Here is a 16,742-nt window from a genome sequence, read left to right as displayed (position 1 = left end):
TAGGCTGTTAGCAGTAAGCATACTACTTCAGCTATGTCTCACAAATTTTCGTATGTTGTGTTTTCATTTGCATTTTGTTCAAGATATATTTTCCTTATGATGTCTCTTTTGACCTGTTGATTATGTATAAGCATTGTGTGTATAGTTTCCACATATTTGGGGATTTACCAGAATATTTTTTCTGTTTTAATTTAAAATTTTATTCTGCTGTGCTCAGAGAACATGCTCTTCATGATTTCAGTCTCTTTAAATGTATAGAGACTTGCTCGATCCCAGGATGTGGTCTATCCTGGAGAGTGTTCCCTATGTGTTTGAAAAGAATGTGTATTTTGCTGTTGTTGAGTGGAGTGCTTTCCAGATGTCAATTGTTTGACAGTGTTGCTCTATGTTCTTGCTGGTGTTCTATCTGCTTGATTTATGAATTATGGAGGGAGGAGTGGTGAAACATCTAGCTATAACTAGTTGTCTATTTCTTCTTTTGATTCTGTCAGTTTTGCTTCCTGTATTTGGAGCTCTATTGTTAGGTGCATATATGCCTAAATTATTATATATTTCTACTACTTTGGACATTTTATCATTATGAAATGTACCTCTCTGTCTTGAGTAATATTCTTTAGCTTAAAACTGTGTGATATTAACATAACCAATCTACTGCTCTCATATGTACAGTTTGCATATCTTTTCACTTTTACTGTCTTTGTAGCTTTCATTTAAAATATGTCTTATGTAGAAAGCATACAGTTAGAGCTAGTCTCAAAATCTTTGCCTTTTGATTGGAGTGGCATGTAAATTTATATTTAATGTAAAATTGATATGCTTAGATTCATGTATGTCATTTTGCTCTCTTGTTCTTCCTTCTTTTGTGTTAATATTTAAGTAGAACATTTTTATATCTCTATTGATTTCTTAGCTATATTTCTTTGTGTGCTTTAAAAATTATTTGTAGTTGTTCTAGGGATTATATAAGTATTTTAAACTTATCACGATCTACTTCAAGTTGATACTGACGTTCTTCTGGTAAGTCAGGCACTTTGCACTGGTACAGCTTCATTTTCTCCTCTCTTTCTTTGTGCTGTTGTTGATACACACACACGCCTACATATACATATGTATGTATAACATATATGCGCATGATGTATATATGTATAAAATCTATATGTATACAATTAGAATTAAAACATATATAATACACATATGTATATACATACACACATATGCACACACATGCACACACACATTCCTATATGTTAAAATCCAACAACACGGTATTTTTTTTTTGCTTTAAACACTCTTTAAAAGAAATTCAGAGATAAAAAGAAAAGTTTATATTCTTGTATATTTATGCAGATTATAACTCGTATTTACCATTTCTGGTGTGTTTTATTGTTTCCTGTGGGTCTGAGTTACTATCTGGTGTCATTTTCCTTCAGTCCACAGGCATTCTTTTATCATTGCTTGTAGTGAAGTTCTAATAGCAACAAACTCTGTTTTTTTTTTTTTTTTTTTTTTAAATATGGAATCTTGCTCTGTCACCCAGGCTGGTGTACGGTGACGTGATCTCAGCTCACTGCAACCTCCGCCTCTCAGGTTCAATCTATTCTCCTGCCTCAGCCTCTCAAGTAGCTGGGATTACAGGTGCATGCCACCATGCCTGGCTAATTTTTGTATCTTTTAGTAGAGATGGGATTTTGCCATGTTGGCCAGGATGGTCTTGAACTCCTGACCTCAAGTGATCTGCCTGCCTCAGCCTCCCAACATGTTGGGATTATAGGCGTGAGTGACCACGCCTGGCCTCTATCTATTTTTTCATATCTAGAAAAGTTTTAATTTCATTACCATATTTGTATGATAGTTTAACTGAATATAGACTTCTTGGTTGATAGTTTTATTCTTTTTGCACTTGAATATGTCATGTCTGTTGGCCACATTGTTTCTGGTGAGAAATTACCTTTACATTGTATCTTTGTTTCTCTATATGTGATATGTTATTTTTCTCTTGCTGCTTTTGAGATTTTCTCTTTAACTTTGGTTTCCAGCAGTTTGACTATAATGTGTCCAATTGTGGCTTTCTTATTGTTCATCTTACTTGGGGTTGGTGAGTTTCTTGGATCTGTAAGTTAGTGTCTTTCACCAAATCTGGGAAGTTTTTGTACACTATTTCTTCAAATAATTTTTTTCCCTTCTTTTCTCCTGTATTTCTGGGGCTCTAAGTACATGTATGTTGGTATGTCTAACATTGATCTGCAGTCCGTGAGGCTAAGTACATGTATGCTGGTATGTCTAACATTGATCTGCAGTCTCTGAGGCTCTATTCATTTTTCTTTGTCTTTCTTCTCTCTGTTCTTTGGATTGAATATTTTCTACTTATCTTTCTTTAAGTTCACTGATTTTTTTTTCTTCTGCTACCTCATAGCTGCTGCTGAGCCCATCTAGTGAAATCTTTATTTCAGTTATTTTACTTTCCAGTTCTAGAATTTCTGTTTGGTTCTATTATATAGCTTCCAATATTTTGTTCTCTACCTATTCAGTCATGTTTAGCACATTTACTCTAATCCTTTGGACGTATTTCCTTTTGAATTGTTGAGCATGTTTACAAGAGCTTTTTACAAAAATCTTTGTCTCTTAAGTTCAACTTCTGGCCCTTCTGGGACTCACTTTATATTGATTGGTTTTTGTTTTTCTTCCCTGAGTATGGGTTATACTTTTATTTTCTTTTTGCATGTCTTATAATTTGTGTTTGAAAACTGGACATTTTAAGTACTACACTGAAATGACTATGAATTCTGGTTTGTTCCTCTGAGGGTGTAGACAATTAGCTTGCCTAGACTCAAAATGCAAAGCGTCTCTGCTGTGTGTGCAGCCACTAATATCTTTATTTTGTTTTTCTTTTCACTTTCTTTATGGCCTGGCTCCCTAGTGGTCTCCCAGTGCCTACGTAGGCTAGCAGTCAGCCAATGATTTGAGTAGAGGTCAGCCAATGATTTGAGTAGAGGTCAGCCAGTGATTTGAGTAGAGGTCAGCCAGTGATTTGAGTAGAGGTTATGCTGTTCCATTCAAGCCACGAAGGCTTCGGCTGTACCATGTGGCTGTGTGTGGACTGCAGGATGTATTCAAAGACACGGACACATCACAAGTGTCTCATGCGTGTAATTTTGACAGACTTTTCCAGCATCTTCTGTGTGCAGTTCGGCAGCAGTGACATGTGATGAGCACATCTCGGCTCTTTCATGGCTTGTTTCCCTCCACAACCTCCTTCTTACGTCTCCAGCTGCTTTTGCCACCCACCCTGAACATTGGTGAGGACACACGAATTTGCTGTCGGGTGTGTGTGTGAGCTCATGGGTGTGTGTGTGAGCTCATGAGTGAGTGTGAGTAGTGAGCAGTGTTTGACTGGAAATTGTGGGACCTGGATTTTAAGTAATTTCTCATCTCATCTGACTGACCGAACCAGCTAGTCAGAAGCTACAGACTCTGTGGCTTCTGATCATAAGGCTGCACACCCTCCCTACCTGATCTAGTGAGAGGTGGTGTGGGAATGCCCCAAGAAGGAAGGCTGCAGGTTCACCAGTCTTACCTGGTGCAGGCTGGCTTTCTGCAAGTAAACAGTTCTCAAGTTGTTACCTGCCTTTGGTTGTTTTCCAGTGCATCAAAATGGATATGTTTAATATATATATTTTTTCATTTAGTACATGTTTTCTGTGGAGGGAAAATGTCTAATATTCTCAGACCACCATAGTGAAACTAGGTTGCTTTAGAAGTTGCCTGGATGGTGTGTCAGGTTGAGGAACGGGGTGAATGTGTGAAATGGGTGATCCACGGTGAGAGGAAGGGGATGGGGCCACATGAGGAGCAGTCAAGGTCGTACTGGAGAAGGTGGCAAGGTGCGGGCAGTGAGAACAGAGAGGGAGGAACAGACGGTGTGGTGTGACTGAACATGGGCGAGTTACTGGAACTCACAAAACCTCAAAACCAGGTTGTTGGAAATTAAAAAGGCAAATACAAGAGAGCGAGAGCAATAGCTAGAAGGGAAGACAGGGTGGCTGATGTATTATTTAAGATGAAAGTGACCTGTGCAACCTGGTAGGCAGAGAGGGAAGTTCAATGGAGAGGTTAAAGACAAAGAATAAAGAAAGCCATGTGTGTGGGGACATAGTCTTGAAATTGTGTTCACCTCGTCTGGATGTTACATCTGGGACACAGTAGCCTTTGTTCTGGCTTAGATGGTGACAAGCTGAGAGGAGCGTCTTCCAAACGTTGCCCACTGATGCACACCTTGCCTCTTTGGTTGAGAGAGGTGGCACCATCACTGACTGAATAAATGGACAGTGGACACTCCTCCTTCCTATGAATGCTCACTTTTCTTTTTCGAGAGGAAGAAAGGGTATTTTTCTTTCTAAGACTATGGATATAATAGTGCAGACGTGGAAAAAGGGAGAATGTGAATGACCATTTGGAATATTTGATCTAGATCAGTAAATGTCATCTTAAAGAAGTGGAAAAATGATTTATTATATAGTTGACATTGGTGAGGACACATGAATTTACTGTCAGGTGGGTGTGTGAGCTCATGAGTGAGTGTGGGTAGTGAGCAGTGTTTGACTGGAAATTGTGGGACCTGGATTTTAAGTAATTTCTCATCTCAGCCCAGCAGTTTTTTCATTTCCCCCAGAAAAACTGGATTTGATGATATCTAAAGACCAGCACAGATACATACTTTATAATGATTCTTGTGGTCTGGTTGGGGAGTATATATTTCAACAGACTTCTAGATCTTGTATTAGTTGTTCCTGGGTGTATGTGCAAAGGAAAGGCTGCCTCATAATAAATTGGTTAGATTGTTTTATAACAAGATTTTTTTTTTTTTTTTACATTTGTGATCAAAGCTTGAGATTTAGTTAAAATCCTTATGGCAATGATATTGTTTGACTCTGTGTCCCAACCCAAATCTCATCTTGAATTGTAATAATCCTCATGTGTCAAGAGCTGGACCAGGTGGAGATAATTGGATCATGGGGGCAGTTTCCCCCATACTGTTCTTGTGATAGTGAGTGAGTTATCATGAAATCTGATGGTTTTATAAGGGGCTTCCCTCTTCACTTGGCTTTTATTTCTGTCTTGCCTGCCGCCATGTAAGACATGCCTTTGCTCCTCCTTCACCTTCCACCATGATTGTGAGGTCTCCCCAGCCATGTGAAACTGTGAGTCCATTAAACCTCTTTTTTATTTACAAATTACCCAGTCTCAGGTATGTCTTTATTAGTAGCATGAAAACAGATTAATACAGACAATGTTCAACATGACTTCTTCTTTTGCTGAATTCCTGCCTCTAATAAAGGGCATTATATTAATATTGGGGTGCAGTCCAACCGAGCTCACCTGTGAGTGGCCACAGAATCCTGCAGATGGGGGGATTTGAGTGATGGTACTCAAAAGGCTCACCTGCTCAAAATCATATTCCATCTCCAGGTGCTCTGGAATTCTACCCTGAGGAACACCTTCCAAAGGGTGAAGGCATTATATTTCCCGGATTCATTTTCAGAAACTCAGTGCTTCGTGGAAGTAATGACGGATTACACCCTTGACACTGTAGTGGGGCTGAGTTTATTTCAAACTTTTTGGTGCCATGGGGCAATATCACGTTGTTGGTGACTTGAGTGATGCAGCATGGAGAGGGGACATGGCATGCAGGAAGTGCCTCCATGCGTCACTGCAAAGGTACTCCTGAGCTAGGCCTCCTGTGTCCTGTCTTCTTCCCTCTACTTTGTCCCCCGTACACTTGCTGGCCCACTCTTCCTGTTGTAGTCAGAGTGCTTTTAGTTGCAAAAACCCAGAAACCCCTTAGGCTAGTTAAGATGGGGAAGGGGGTTTATTTTAAGGGGCAGAAGAACTCATGAAAGCCAAAGACAGAGAGTGAAGGACAGCTGGATCCCCTGGAAGCTGAAAGTAGGGATCACACAGCCAGGAATTAAAACAATGGCTCCTGTTGTAATGTCTTAGTTGTATTCCTCTCATCTGGTAGACTGGCTTCCTCTGCTAAAGAATGACCTAGGATGGCCAGCCTGGCCCCAGTCTTTAAGCTCTCCTAGGCCTGGTGCCCACCTCTCACTGCCTGATTCCTTCTGTATTGATTGGCTCAGATTTCTTTTTCTTTTCTTTTCTTTTTTTGAGATGGAGTGTCTGTTGCCGAGGCTAGAGTGCAGTGGTGAGATCTCGGCTTACCACAACCTCTGCCTCCCGGGTTCAAGAGATTTTCCTGCCTCAGCCTCCTGAGTAGCTGGGACTACAGGCACGTGCCGCCACACCCAGCTAATTTTTGTATTTTTAGTAGAGACGGGATTTCACCATGTTGACCAGGCTGGTCTTGAACTCCTGACCTCAAGTGATCCGCCTGCCTCAGCCTTGCAAAGCGTTGGGATTACAGGCGTGAGCCACTGTGCCTGGCCAAATTTCTAAGAGAAATACTCTTATAGACTCAGCTCAACTTGGTTGGGGGAGAGTCCTTTGCACCTGGTAATCCTTTAAGTTTCTGTGCCAGAAGGTGAAGGTCACAGAATCTGTTGGTCCCTACCCCAGAGTCAAGCGGGGGATTCCTGCAGACTCCACAAGGGTGGGGCAGCAGCTGTGGCTGCCTCTAATACATGCTAACCATTGCTCTGATTTTGTCATTCATTTGCACCAAAAACTTAAACAAAAAATCCTTATTTCTTGCAAGACTGTTTACGACATGGCCTATGGTGTCTCTCTCATCTCACTTGCTGCATTTCTCCTTGCCCAGACACTGCCTCCGTCTCCCCGGGCCGACTGCTGCAGTCCCAAATGCCCTGCTGCTGCCTCAGGACATCTGTACTGGCCGTCTGCAGCCTCAGGGTTCTTCCCCTCCCAGCTGTCAACCTGTCTCACTTTAGCCCCCTCAGGGCTTCACTGAAATACCACCTTCTCCTCGAGACCTCTCTGTGCACCGTCTCCTGAGGTGGGACGAGAAGAAACACTGACCGTCCCTCCATGGGACTTTGTGTGGCCTCACTCGCATAGTCCAACCGGGTTATGCATTTTGGGGAAGAGTGTCCCCGGTCTTTGGGGAAGACTGCCTACGCCGGTCTGACGGTGAGAGTAAGACCAGACAAACCCCCATTGTGGGACAGTCAATATCTCTCAAAACAGAGGAGGACATGAAAACCCAGGAAGGACTGAGGAACTGTCCCAGAGAGGTGGCTGAAGAGACATGTCAGTGTCATGACAGCCGCACCAGAGAAGGACGTCGGTGGAAGGACCAGTGGTGCCTGGATGGTCTGGAGTTCTGGCAGCAATGGAGCAGCGCTGGGGCCCTGGTTGTAACAGACGGATTCTAGTGACGTAAGATGTTAAGTCTGGGGGAAGCCGAGTGGGGGTACTATCTTTGCAACTTTTCTTTAAATCTAAAACTATTCTGAAGTAAACATTTTATTTTTAAAAAGCACGTGTCCATTACCTTGACATTACTCTTGCATCTTCCCTGCTGCAGCACCTAGTGAGGGGCAGCTGCCTGTGGGGCCAGCACTGCCCGCCTGCCCGGGGGCTGCCTCTCCCACCCGCAAAGTCCCCTGCCTTGTGTCGTACGTTCAACTCTCTCCTTCAACTTCTGGAGCCAGTGCTCCTCCTTGATGAAGCTGCCCTGACCTTGAAACACAGGTAGCATTCTTCGTGTCCCAGGACTCCCCTGGGACCTCCTCTCTGCGGCCGGGCGCTAGCAGCTGCCTTGAGACCTCCCGTGCGTCTGATCACATGATGTCCCCAGCTCAGGAATGACTCCCGCTCAATCCTGGACTCCCACAGTGCGAGGTGTAGGACGCCATGCGTGCTCGTTGAGTGGATAAAGCCGAAGGCTCACGTCTTTCCTGCAAAGTCCCCTACCCGTGTCCATTATGAGGTGGTTTTGGGGGAGAAAAGGCCAAGACCACCTTGGCGAGTGGGCTGGGCGTCCTGGATGTTGGAGGTCAGAAGTGAATGATGGACACATGCTGAGACTGAAGCGTCTGGATCTGGATGAATGCTTTAAAAAGAGAGTGTGTGTGTCTGAGGGTGCTGAATTTCCACCTAGGCGCCAGAGAGAGTGACCAGAGGAGGAAGACGCCCCCCCGCCCGCCCGCCAAGGGAGAACTTCCCGGCCCCAGCAGAGTCCCGGGCTGCCCTGGCCTCCGCTCTGGAACGTGTGACAAGCACCCACAGCGTGAGCAAGGGGTGAGGCCAGCCCTGCAGACCCCATAGTCACAGCGAGGCCTGGGTGGAGTGTGACTGCCCAGTGGGTGCAGGCCTTCGCAGAGCACCGCAGGCCTGCACCGGGTTGGCATGCGACACGCGGTTTGCGGCTTCCTTCTCAGGCCTGTTCCGGAGTGTGGGAGGCCTGCCAGGAGATCACGTGAGCAGGGGAGAGGAGGACATTCCTTGTGCCCAACCATGGGGAACAGTGTATTTTCCACAGCCTGATGAACTGAAGGGAAATTCAGAGCCAGCGTGCACGAGCTGATAAAAGGGGAGTAGCCCGCTTCTGTTGATCTTATAATGAGTTTGTAAATGCAGACATGCACACATCCCACCTGGTTGCGCTTAGAGACCAGGCATCCAGAGGCCCCCATCCCCTGGGCACAGCTACTGGGCGGTCAGCGGCCAGGGGGACTGACCCGTGCTCACCGGGTGCAGTGCAGGCCTCGGCTGGCTTCCTGCACGCACTGCCTGAAGCTCCCCGAGAGAAGCATTTCCCCGTGAGAACAATACAGCCTTATTGAAGAAACTGAACACTGGGGACCCAGGGGCCGGGTAGCTACAAGCTGAGTCAGTGAGGACAAGGCAGGCAGGAGGCAAGGGGTGTTTACTCATCGCTTGGTGCCTCCCACAGAGACAGGATCCCCGCAGCCCCACCCGGCCTGTTCATTGTTCAGTCACCCTCAGTGCCTGGCATGGAGCTGGACTTAGGAGGTGCTGGGTGGCGTGTTTGGAAGGAATGGCCTAGAACCAACCTGTGGGAGGGCCCGGATGTGTGACCTCTCCTAGCAAGCCTTTCTTCCTCAAGGAGCAGAGTGTCGGTCACGTTGCCCGCAGTAGGGCCACACACGTTTATTCTCCTCCCTTTCCTCTCCAGAGCTTCGGAGAGGTTGATGATGACCTGGGGAGGGTAACATGAGAAAGGGTGGGGATAGCAGGTTTGACTAGGTCAGATGCTAAGTTGGCAAGCATTAGGGTTGCCAGGTAAAATCCAAGATGCCCAGGTAATTTGAGTTTCTTGGAAACCTGGCTAGAAGGTGGTTCTCATGAACTTGGGATGTGGGTTGGAGGCCTGCAGGTAGCAGCTGGTCTCATGTGGAAGATGTGTTTTTCACAGCTGCAGACCCGAGCCCTCGCCTCCAGTGCCTTCCCACAGACACATGCTGCTGGACACTAGTTACGAGAGTTTTGGGAGCCGCTGCCCTGTCGGCGCAGCGCCGTCTTCACGCTGCCAGGGCAGCCTGGTTTGGGACGAGCATGGGGGCGCAGGTGGGGAGGAGACACAGGTCTTCAGACCTCAGGTCCCACCTTTCCTGGGATTCTCCTTCCAGCTCAGGCATGAGTTACTCCTGTGGCTGTACTTAGAGGGTCTGAAGTTCTGCATTGTGACCTAGACTCTGTGGAGAATTATTGGAGAGAGAGCAGGGATGAGTGACTCAAACCCCTGCTTAGAAACCACACATTGTTACTGCTGAAAGGAGGCATCCACATCACTGTTATGTTGCCTTGTGCCGCGGATGGGGAACTGAGGCCGAGAAGGTTCAATGAGATACTCAATGAAGAGTCTCATGGTTCTCTTGCCTGATCGTCCCCACACTCAGGGACAGATGGGAGGATTGGTGCTATTGGAACATAGCCAGGGTCTGGCTTTCCTCAGGTTTGAAGGTGGCATTTGTAAACGTACATGTAGGAAAACAGTGATTGCTTCTGAAAGGCCTGAGACAGAGTGAGCAATGAGAGAAAGACGGCACAGGCAGCTGTGTTTGAGAAAAGGACTCGGCTCTCGCCCTAATACAAAGTGTTGATATCACCTTGAACGATACAGGGCAAATGAAATCAGCTGCTTGGAGATTACAAAGTTAATTAAATATGGAGAAGTGAATTACACCCCGACATCTCAGATCCCCAGAGGGACGGCTGCGTGGATGGGCTCTGGGACTCCCAGAATTCCATGGTTGAGGGGCCTAAAGGGCCGAGCACTTGGTCCAGCTCCACTCGGACACTAGAGGCTGCTCTAGTCAGTCTTTGCCTGAGCTCATTACTAAGGGGAAATCCATCCCTTGTTTTCTCTCTCTCTCTCTCTTTTTTTTTTCGACAGTTAAAATATTTTAAATCAAAAAGACAGAGAATTCAAAATGCTGATGAGTATGTGGAGAAAGGGGAACCGTTGTCGCTGATGATAGAAATGTAAATCAGTATTGCCACTGTTAAAAAATAATGTGGAGGTTTCTCAAAAACCTAAAAATAGAATTATGCTATGATCCAGCAGTTCCACTGCTGAATATATATCTAAAGGAAAGGAAATTAATATATCAAAAATTTCTTTTTCTTTGGGTGGATACCCAGTAGTGGGATTGATGGGTCAAATACATCCCTTGTTTTCTAAAGCAGGTAATTTTTGTTCCCAGGCATGAGTAGAAGTTTTGCTTAATCACATTTATGTGTAACTTACCCATTACCGGCAAGCCAGGAGACCACATACCTAGGGGAGAAAACAATATCAGTTACCCAATGCCTTCTTCATTCACACTTAGTTTGAGATGACAAATTCTCCAAGTTCCTTTTTGTTGAGAGCAAAGCATCTATTTCCTATCTGCAGGAAGCGGAACTGGCACCTCCACGAGATACTCCTTAAGATTTTACCTGGAACACCCATTTAATTGAATATTTCATACAATGCTACTGTTTTTCACATTTTGAAGTTATAGTTGAGAATGTAGAAGTCACTTGGGGTTGTTTGCTGGGCTATAAAACCTGTGGTGGCTAAGATGGTATTTGACTGAAGAAAAAGAACAGATTCAGAATGAAGATTGTATTATTTTGGAAATGTTGGTTTTACTTGTTTTAAGAAAAAAAATTATTTTATCCAACATGGTGCTGTTTGCATATTCATTTCCTTGACAAGTAACAAAGTTATTGAAAAGACTATTTCTTTGGACCCTTTGATCACTGTGGCTTAGTAAGGTTGGAGACCTGCAGGCTCTGAACTAAAGACACAGATCTGGCCAGAAAATCCAGTTTTATTTAACTCAGCAAGTTTGATTTGACTCAGGCTGGGTCACTCTTTGTTTTTTTTTTATTTTTTTTTAATTATACTTTAAGTTCTGGGGTACATGTGCAGAACACGTGGGCTTGTTACATAGATATACATATGCCATGGTGGTTTGCTGCACCCATCAACTCATTATTTACGTTAGGTATTTCTCCTAATGTTATGCCTCCCCTAGCTTCCCACCCCCCAACAGGCTCCAGTGTATGATGGTCCCCTCCCTGTGTCCATGTGTTCTCATTGTTCAACTCCCACTTATGAGTGAGAATATGCAGTGTTTGATTTTCTGTTCTTGTGTTAGTTTGCTGAGAGTGATGGTTTCCAGCTTCATCCATCTCCCTGCAAAGGATATGAACTCATCCTTTTTCATGGCTGCATAGTATTCCTTGGTGTATATGTGTCACATTTTCTTTATCCAGTCTGTCATTGATGGGCATTTGGGTTGGTTCCAAGTCTTTGCTATTGTGAACAGTGCTGCAGTGAACATACGTGTGCATGTGTCTTTATACTAGAACAATTTATAATCCTTTGGGTACATACCCAGTAATGGGATTGCTGGATCCAATGGTATTTCTGATTCTAGATCTTGAGGAATCGCCACACTGTCTTCCACAGTGGTTGAACTGATTTACACTGCTACCAACAGTGTAAAAGCATTCCTATTTCTCCACATCCTCTTCAGCATCTGTTGTTTCCTGACTTTTTAATGATTGCCATTCTAACTGGCATGAGATGATATCTCATTGTGGTTTTGATTTGCATTTCTCTAATGAGCAGTGATGAGCTTTCTTTTCATGTTTATTGGCAGCATAAATGTCTTCGAGAAGTGTGTGTTCATATCCTTCTCCCATTTTTTGATGGGGTTGTTTTTTTCTTATAAATTTGTTTAAGTTCCTTGTAGATTCTGGATATTAGACCTTTGTCAGATGGATAGATTGCAAAAATTTTCTCCCATTCTGTAGGTTGCCAGTTCACTCTGATACTAGTTTCCTTTGCTGTGCAGAAGCTCTTTAGTTTAATTAGATCCCATTTGTCAATTTTGGCTTTTGTTACCATTGTTTTTGATGTTTCAAACTATACTACAAGGCTACAGTAACCAAAACAGCATGGTACTGGTACCAAAACAGATATATAGACCAATAGAACAGAACAGAGGCCTCAGAAATAACACTACACATCTACAACCATCTGATCTTTGAAAAACCTGATGAAACAAGCAATGGGGAAAGGATTCCCTATTTAAGAAATGGTTTTGTGAAAACTGGCTAGCCATATGCAGAAAACTGAAACTGGACCCCTTCCTTACACCTCTTACAAAAAAATTCACTCAAGATGGATTAAAGACTTAAATGTTAAGACCTAAAACCACAAAAACGCTAGAAGAAAACCTAGGCAATATACCATTCAGGACATAGGCATGGGCAAAGGCTTCATGGTCAGGTCACTCTTAATTATTATTTTTTATTTGAGATGGAGTTTCACTCTGTCACCCAGGCTGGAGTGCAGTGGCCTGATCTCAGCTCACTGCAACCTCTGCCTCCCAGCTTCAAGCAATTCTCCTGCCTCAGCCTCCCAAGTAGCTGGGATTACAGGCACCTGCCACCATGCCCAGGCCAGGTCACTCTTTATGAGTCAGACAGACAGGTGAATGGGATGTTGGCCTGAGCCTTGAGAAACTGATAACAGGGAGGGTAAAAGGGACCATGAGACGGGGCTAGAAAGAACAGAGAACCAAGCATGTTCCACAGGAGGGAGGAGAGAGACAAAAAGAAGAAAGGTGAGAAAGTTTGATTCTGACATTTGGGGTAGCGTCCTTGGAGACCAGCATGAGGCCAAAATGTATCTAATTCCACCACAGTTCTCTGTTGTCTGCATTGACTATGGGATTGAAAAAATATTTTGGAGCATTCCTGCTACTTTACCTTGGAGAAGATACTTCTCAGAGGCCGAAAAACAGCAATTTTCTCTGCTGGTTGAATGCATTATCCTCACCTTTGGCTTCCACATGACAGAAAGCAAGCTTGCCTTGATTCTTGGTATCGATTTCCAAATATGAAAGCAGTACTTGGAATTTTCGAAGCTTCTAAACAGATCTGGTGCAGAGAGGCAAGCCTTTTTCCATCTTCTTCCAAATGATCGTTAGAAAACGATGAAGAGCTTTGAGCTAATATCATACAACAAGCCAGCCCTATCCCCTGCTCATTCATTCATTTTGGTACAATTGAGGTTTCTGTGTAGAATCGGAACTTTTCTGAGACCCGTCATTGGGATGTCTCATTGGCATCACACAAACTTGAAGCCTGCATTAGTGAGGATGAGCTTCCTTTTTACAGTCAACTCCTTTAAAGCCAATACATATTTTGGTAAAAAATTTATGTTTTAAAATATATATAATGGGTAAGCAAGATATGCTGCTGACTCTGAGGTTTCTTCCACGTCTGAGAAAGCAATAGGAAGTTTTGGCAGAGGGAGTTGCCTAGAGGCAGGATGGATCTGAGCAGCGCTCCGCCACTTGCTGCAGAAGAGTTGATCCAAAATGTACACACCAGACGCTTTCAAACAGTGGAATTTTTCTACAAGAAGTCAAAAATGACAACACAGAGGCATAACATGGCACTAGACTTTTTATTAAAATCACCATGCTCTTTCAGAGAGAAGGAGCTCCGTTCAGGAAATACTGTTCTCGTGGAATGAGTCAGGTCTGGAAATTCTGGGTCAATGCTCCTCTAAGATCTTAATAATTGTGGTTATTAGAAATCTGGGTCTCCGTGGAGGAGAACAGAAAACATTTAGATGCAAATATTAATAGTTAAGTCTCATACAAACTTGAGTTTGGGACAGTTTCCAAAAGAATGGAAAGAGAGGAACCAGTCAAAACAATGCATGGAAAGAGTGACTGGCGAGACACAGGCGGTATGCAGCGTGCGGGTGTGTGTGTCTGTCTCTGGGTGTGTCTCTGTGTTAGTCTCTATGTGTCTGTGTGTCTGCATGTGTGTCTGTGTGTATCTGTGTCTGCGTGTATGTTTTCCTGTGTCCATGTGTGTTTGCGTATCTGTGTGTCTGTGTATCTGTGTGTCTCTCTCTCTGTGTCTATGTGTGTGTCTCTGTGTCTATGTGTGTCCCTATCTCTGTGCATATCTGTGTGTGCACCTATGTGTCTATATGTATGCGTCTGTATGTGTTAGTGTGTCTGTATTTCTGTGTGCACCTATGTGTCTCTGTGTGTGTGTCTGTGTGTGTGTCTCTGTGTCTGTGTGTGTCAGTGAGTGTGTCTGTGTGTGTGCACCTGTTCGTCTCTGTGTGTCTTTGTGTCAGTGTGTTTGTGAGTGTCCTTGTGTCTGTGTGTACCTGTGTGTAAGTGTGTCTGTGTCTCTGTGTCTGTGCACCTATGTGTATCTGTGTATTTGTCTGTGAGTGTATCTGTGTTTGTGTGTGTGTTTTCCTGTGTCTGTGTGTGTACCTGCCTGTGTCCCTGTATGTGTCTATGTGCATATCTGTGTGTGTCTGTGTGTGCATACCTCTGTGTCTCTGTGTGTATTTGTGTGTGTGTGTGTGTCTGTGAGTGCATCTGTATCTGTGTGTCTGTGTATTTGTGTGTCTATGAGGTGTCTGTGTGTGGGTTTGTGCATGTCTCTGTGTGTGTGTGTGTCTGTGTGTTTGTGTGTCTGTCTGTATCTGTGTGACTGTAGTGTGTCTATATCTGTGTGTCTTTGTGTCTGTATCTGTGTGTCGCTGGTCTGTGTGTGTGTGTCTCTGTGCATCTGTGTGTGTCTGTGTGTTTGTGAGTGTGTCTGTATCTGTGTGTCTGTGTGACTGCAAGTGTTCTGTATCTTTGTGTATGTCTGGGTGTGCGTGTATGTGTCACTGTGTCTGTGTCTCTGTGTGTGCCTGTGTGTCTGTGAGTGTGTTTGTATCTGTGCGTGTGTGTCTGGGTGTGTGTCTGTGTGTTTGTACATGTCTCTGTGTGTGTGTTTGTGTATCTGTGTGTCTGTCTCTGTGTGTGTGTGTGTGTGTGTGTGCATGTCTCTGTGTGAGTGTGTCTGTATCTATGTGTGTGTCTGTGTGTGCATGTCTCCGTGTCTGTGAGTTTGTGAGCGTGTAGCTGTGTGTGTGTGTTTGAGTGTGTCTGTGTGTCTGTATCTGTGTGTGTGTCTGGGTGTGTGTCAGTGTGTTTGTGCATGTTTCTGTGTCTGTGTGTTTGTGAGTGTCTCTGTGTGTCTGTATCTGTGTGTGTGTGTGTGTCTGGGTGTGCACCTGTGTGTGTTTCCCTGTGCACCCCCCTTCCCACCAGGCAATCTGCCGTGCATGCAGGGAGCCCGGGGAGGGCTCGTCATCTGGGAGTGTCAGCAGACACCGCAGCCATCCGCAGCAAGCATCCACCTGCTCCGCGGGCGTCTTTTTCAAGCGAGTTCAGCTCACCTCTGCTTCTCTTGGTTTTCCTTTGCTTAATTGCAGGTGATGATTCAAAAAAGCCTTCACCTGTTTGCGCCTGGCTTTCATCTTTCGCAGACAAAGCAGGCTGGGGCCTGGGCCTTGATCTGTGGCGTGCTCAGGGCCTGGGTATTAAAGGGGCTGGATCACCCTCAGGCTTTCAAGGGTTTTTTTTTTTTTTTTTTGTTAAATAGATGAGCATGTATAATAAATTGAAGCTTTGTTATTTGGCAGATTTTTTTATATTTGTTATTCTTCTATCAGTGCAGAGACTGGTGGGGGGTGGGGGTCACCTTCTCTCTCCCCTCCACGGCCCAGATTTGCCTTGGGATCATAATGGACAGATTTTAAGATTATAAATACTTTTGTTATGTTTCTGTTTCTTCAATAAGAGCCCTAAATACAAGTGTCCAAGTGTCTAGATGTCCAGTGTTAGTGCAGCCGCGTCTGCAGCGGGCTGAGGGACGTGGCCCCGGAGGACTGACTGCTGCACTCCCCGCGTCTTCGGGCCAAGAGCGCTTGGCCCGAAGGCGAGGCCGTCCCCACCCAGGCTCAGCCTCTCAGCCCCCAGCTGCCTCCTGGTCCGTGGCAGGGGCTCTGCAAGTTCCTCTTTGTTGGATGTTGGCTGCTCATTCATCCCCGTGTAGTTTTCTTGTTCATTTCTGTGGAATGTTATTTTGTCCAAAGCAGAACCGAAGGAATTTACGAAGTATAGGTATTGTGCTCGGGAGCGACTTGCCTTGGAGAAGCACACCACACCTCGGAAAGATAAACGCGCACGGCCCCGAAGCCGTGACATCTACCAGTAATCAATTTCAGACACGCTTGCCTGGATCTGTAGACAGACTGGACTGTAAGATTGTATGGCTCCTGTTTTCTGTGTGGAAAGGGGAGCGCTGAATGTATCTCCGATGCTTCTGTTACATACCAGAATATAAAATGACGTGTGTGTGTGTGTGTGTGTGTGTGTGAAGTGCACGTGTGTACTGATATATTCATTTTGCAGTGGGCAAAAGGGAACATT

At 44.7% G+C, this 16,742-nt stretch overlaps 1 protein-coding gene across 1 annotated transcript in view; it reads left to right on the top strand.

Moving 5' to 3' along the window:
* LOC144340036 (uncharacterized) overlaps positions 1 to 7,453 on the top strand; it is a 112,085-nt gene extending 104,632 nt beyond the window's left edge. Inside the window, exon 5 of the transcript XR_013415758.1 lies at positions 6,776 to 7,453. The gene's annotated coding sequence lies outside the window, so the exon portion shown is untranslated. The remainder of the gene's footprint in view (positions 1 to 6,775) is intronic.
* The last annotated feature ends 9,289 nt before the right edge of the window (positions 7,454 to 16,742 follow it).

The sequence above is a fragment of the Macaca mulatta genome, chromosome 3 (assembly GCF_049350105.2).
Source record: "Macaca mulatta isolate MMU2019108-1 chromosome 3, T2T-MMU8v2.0, whole genome shotgun sequence".
In the NCBI taxonomy this organism is placed as follows: domain Eukaryota; kingdom Metazoa; phylum Chordata; class Mammalia; order Primates; family Cercopithecidae; genus Macaca; species Macaca mulatta.
Note: the sequence above shows the minus strand (reverse complement) of the source record. Positions and strands in the feature narration are given on the sequence as shown.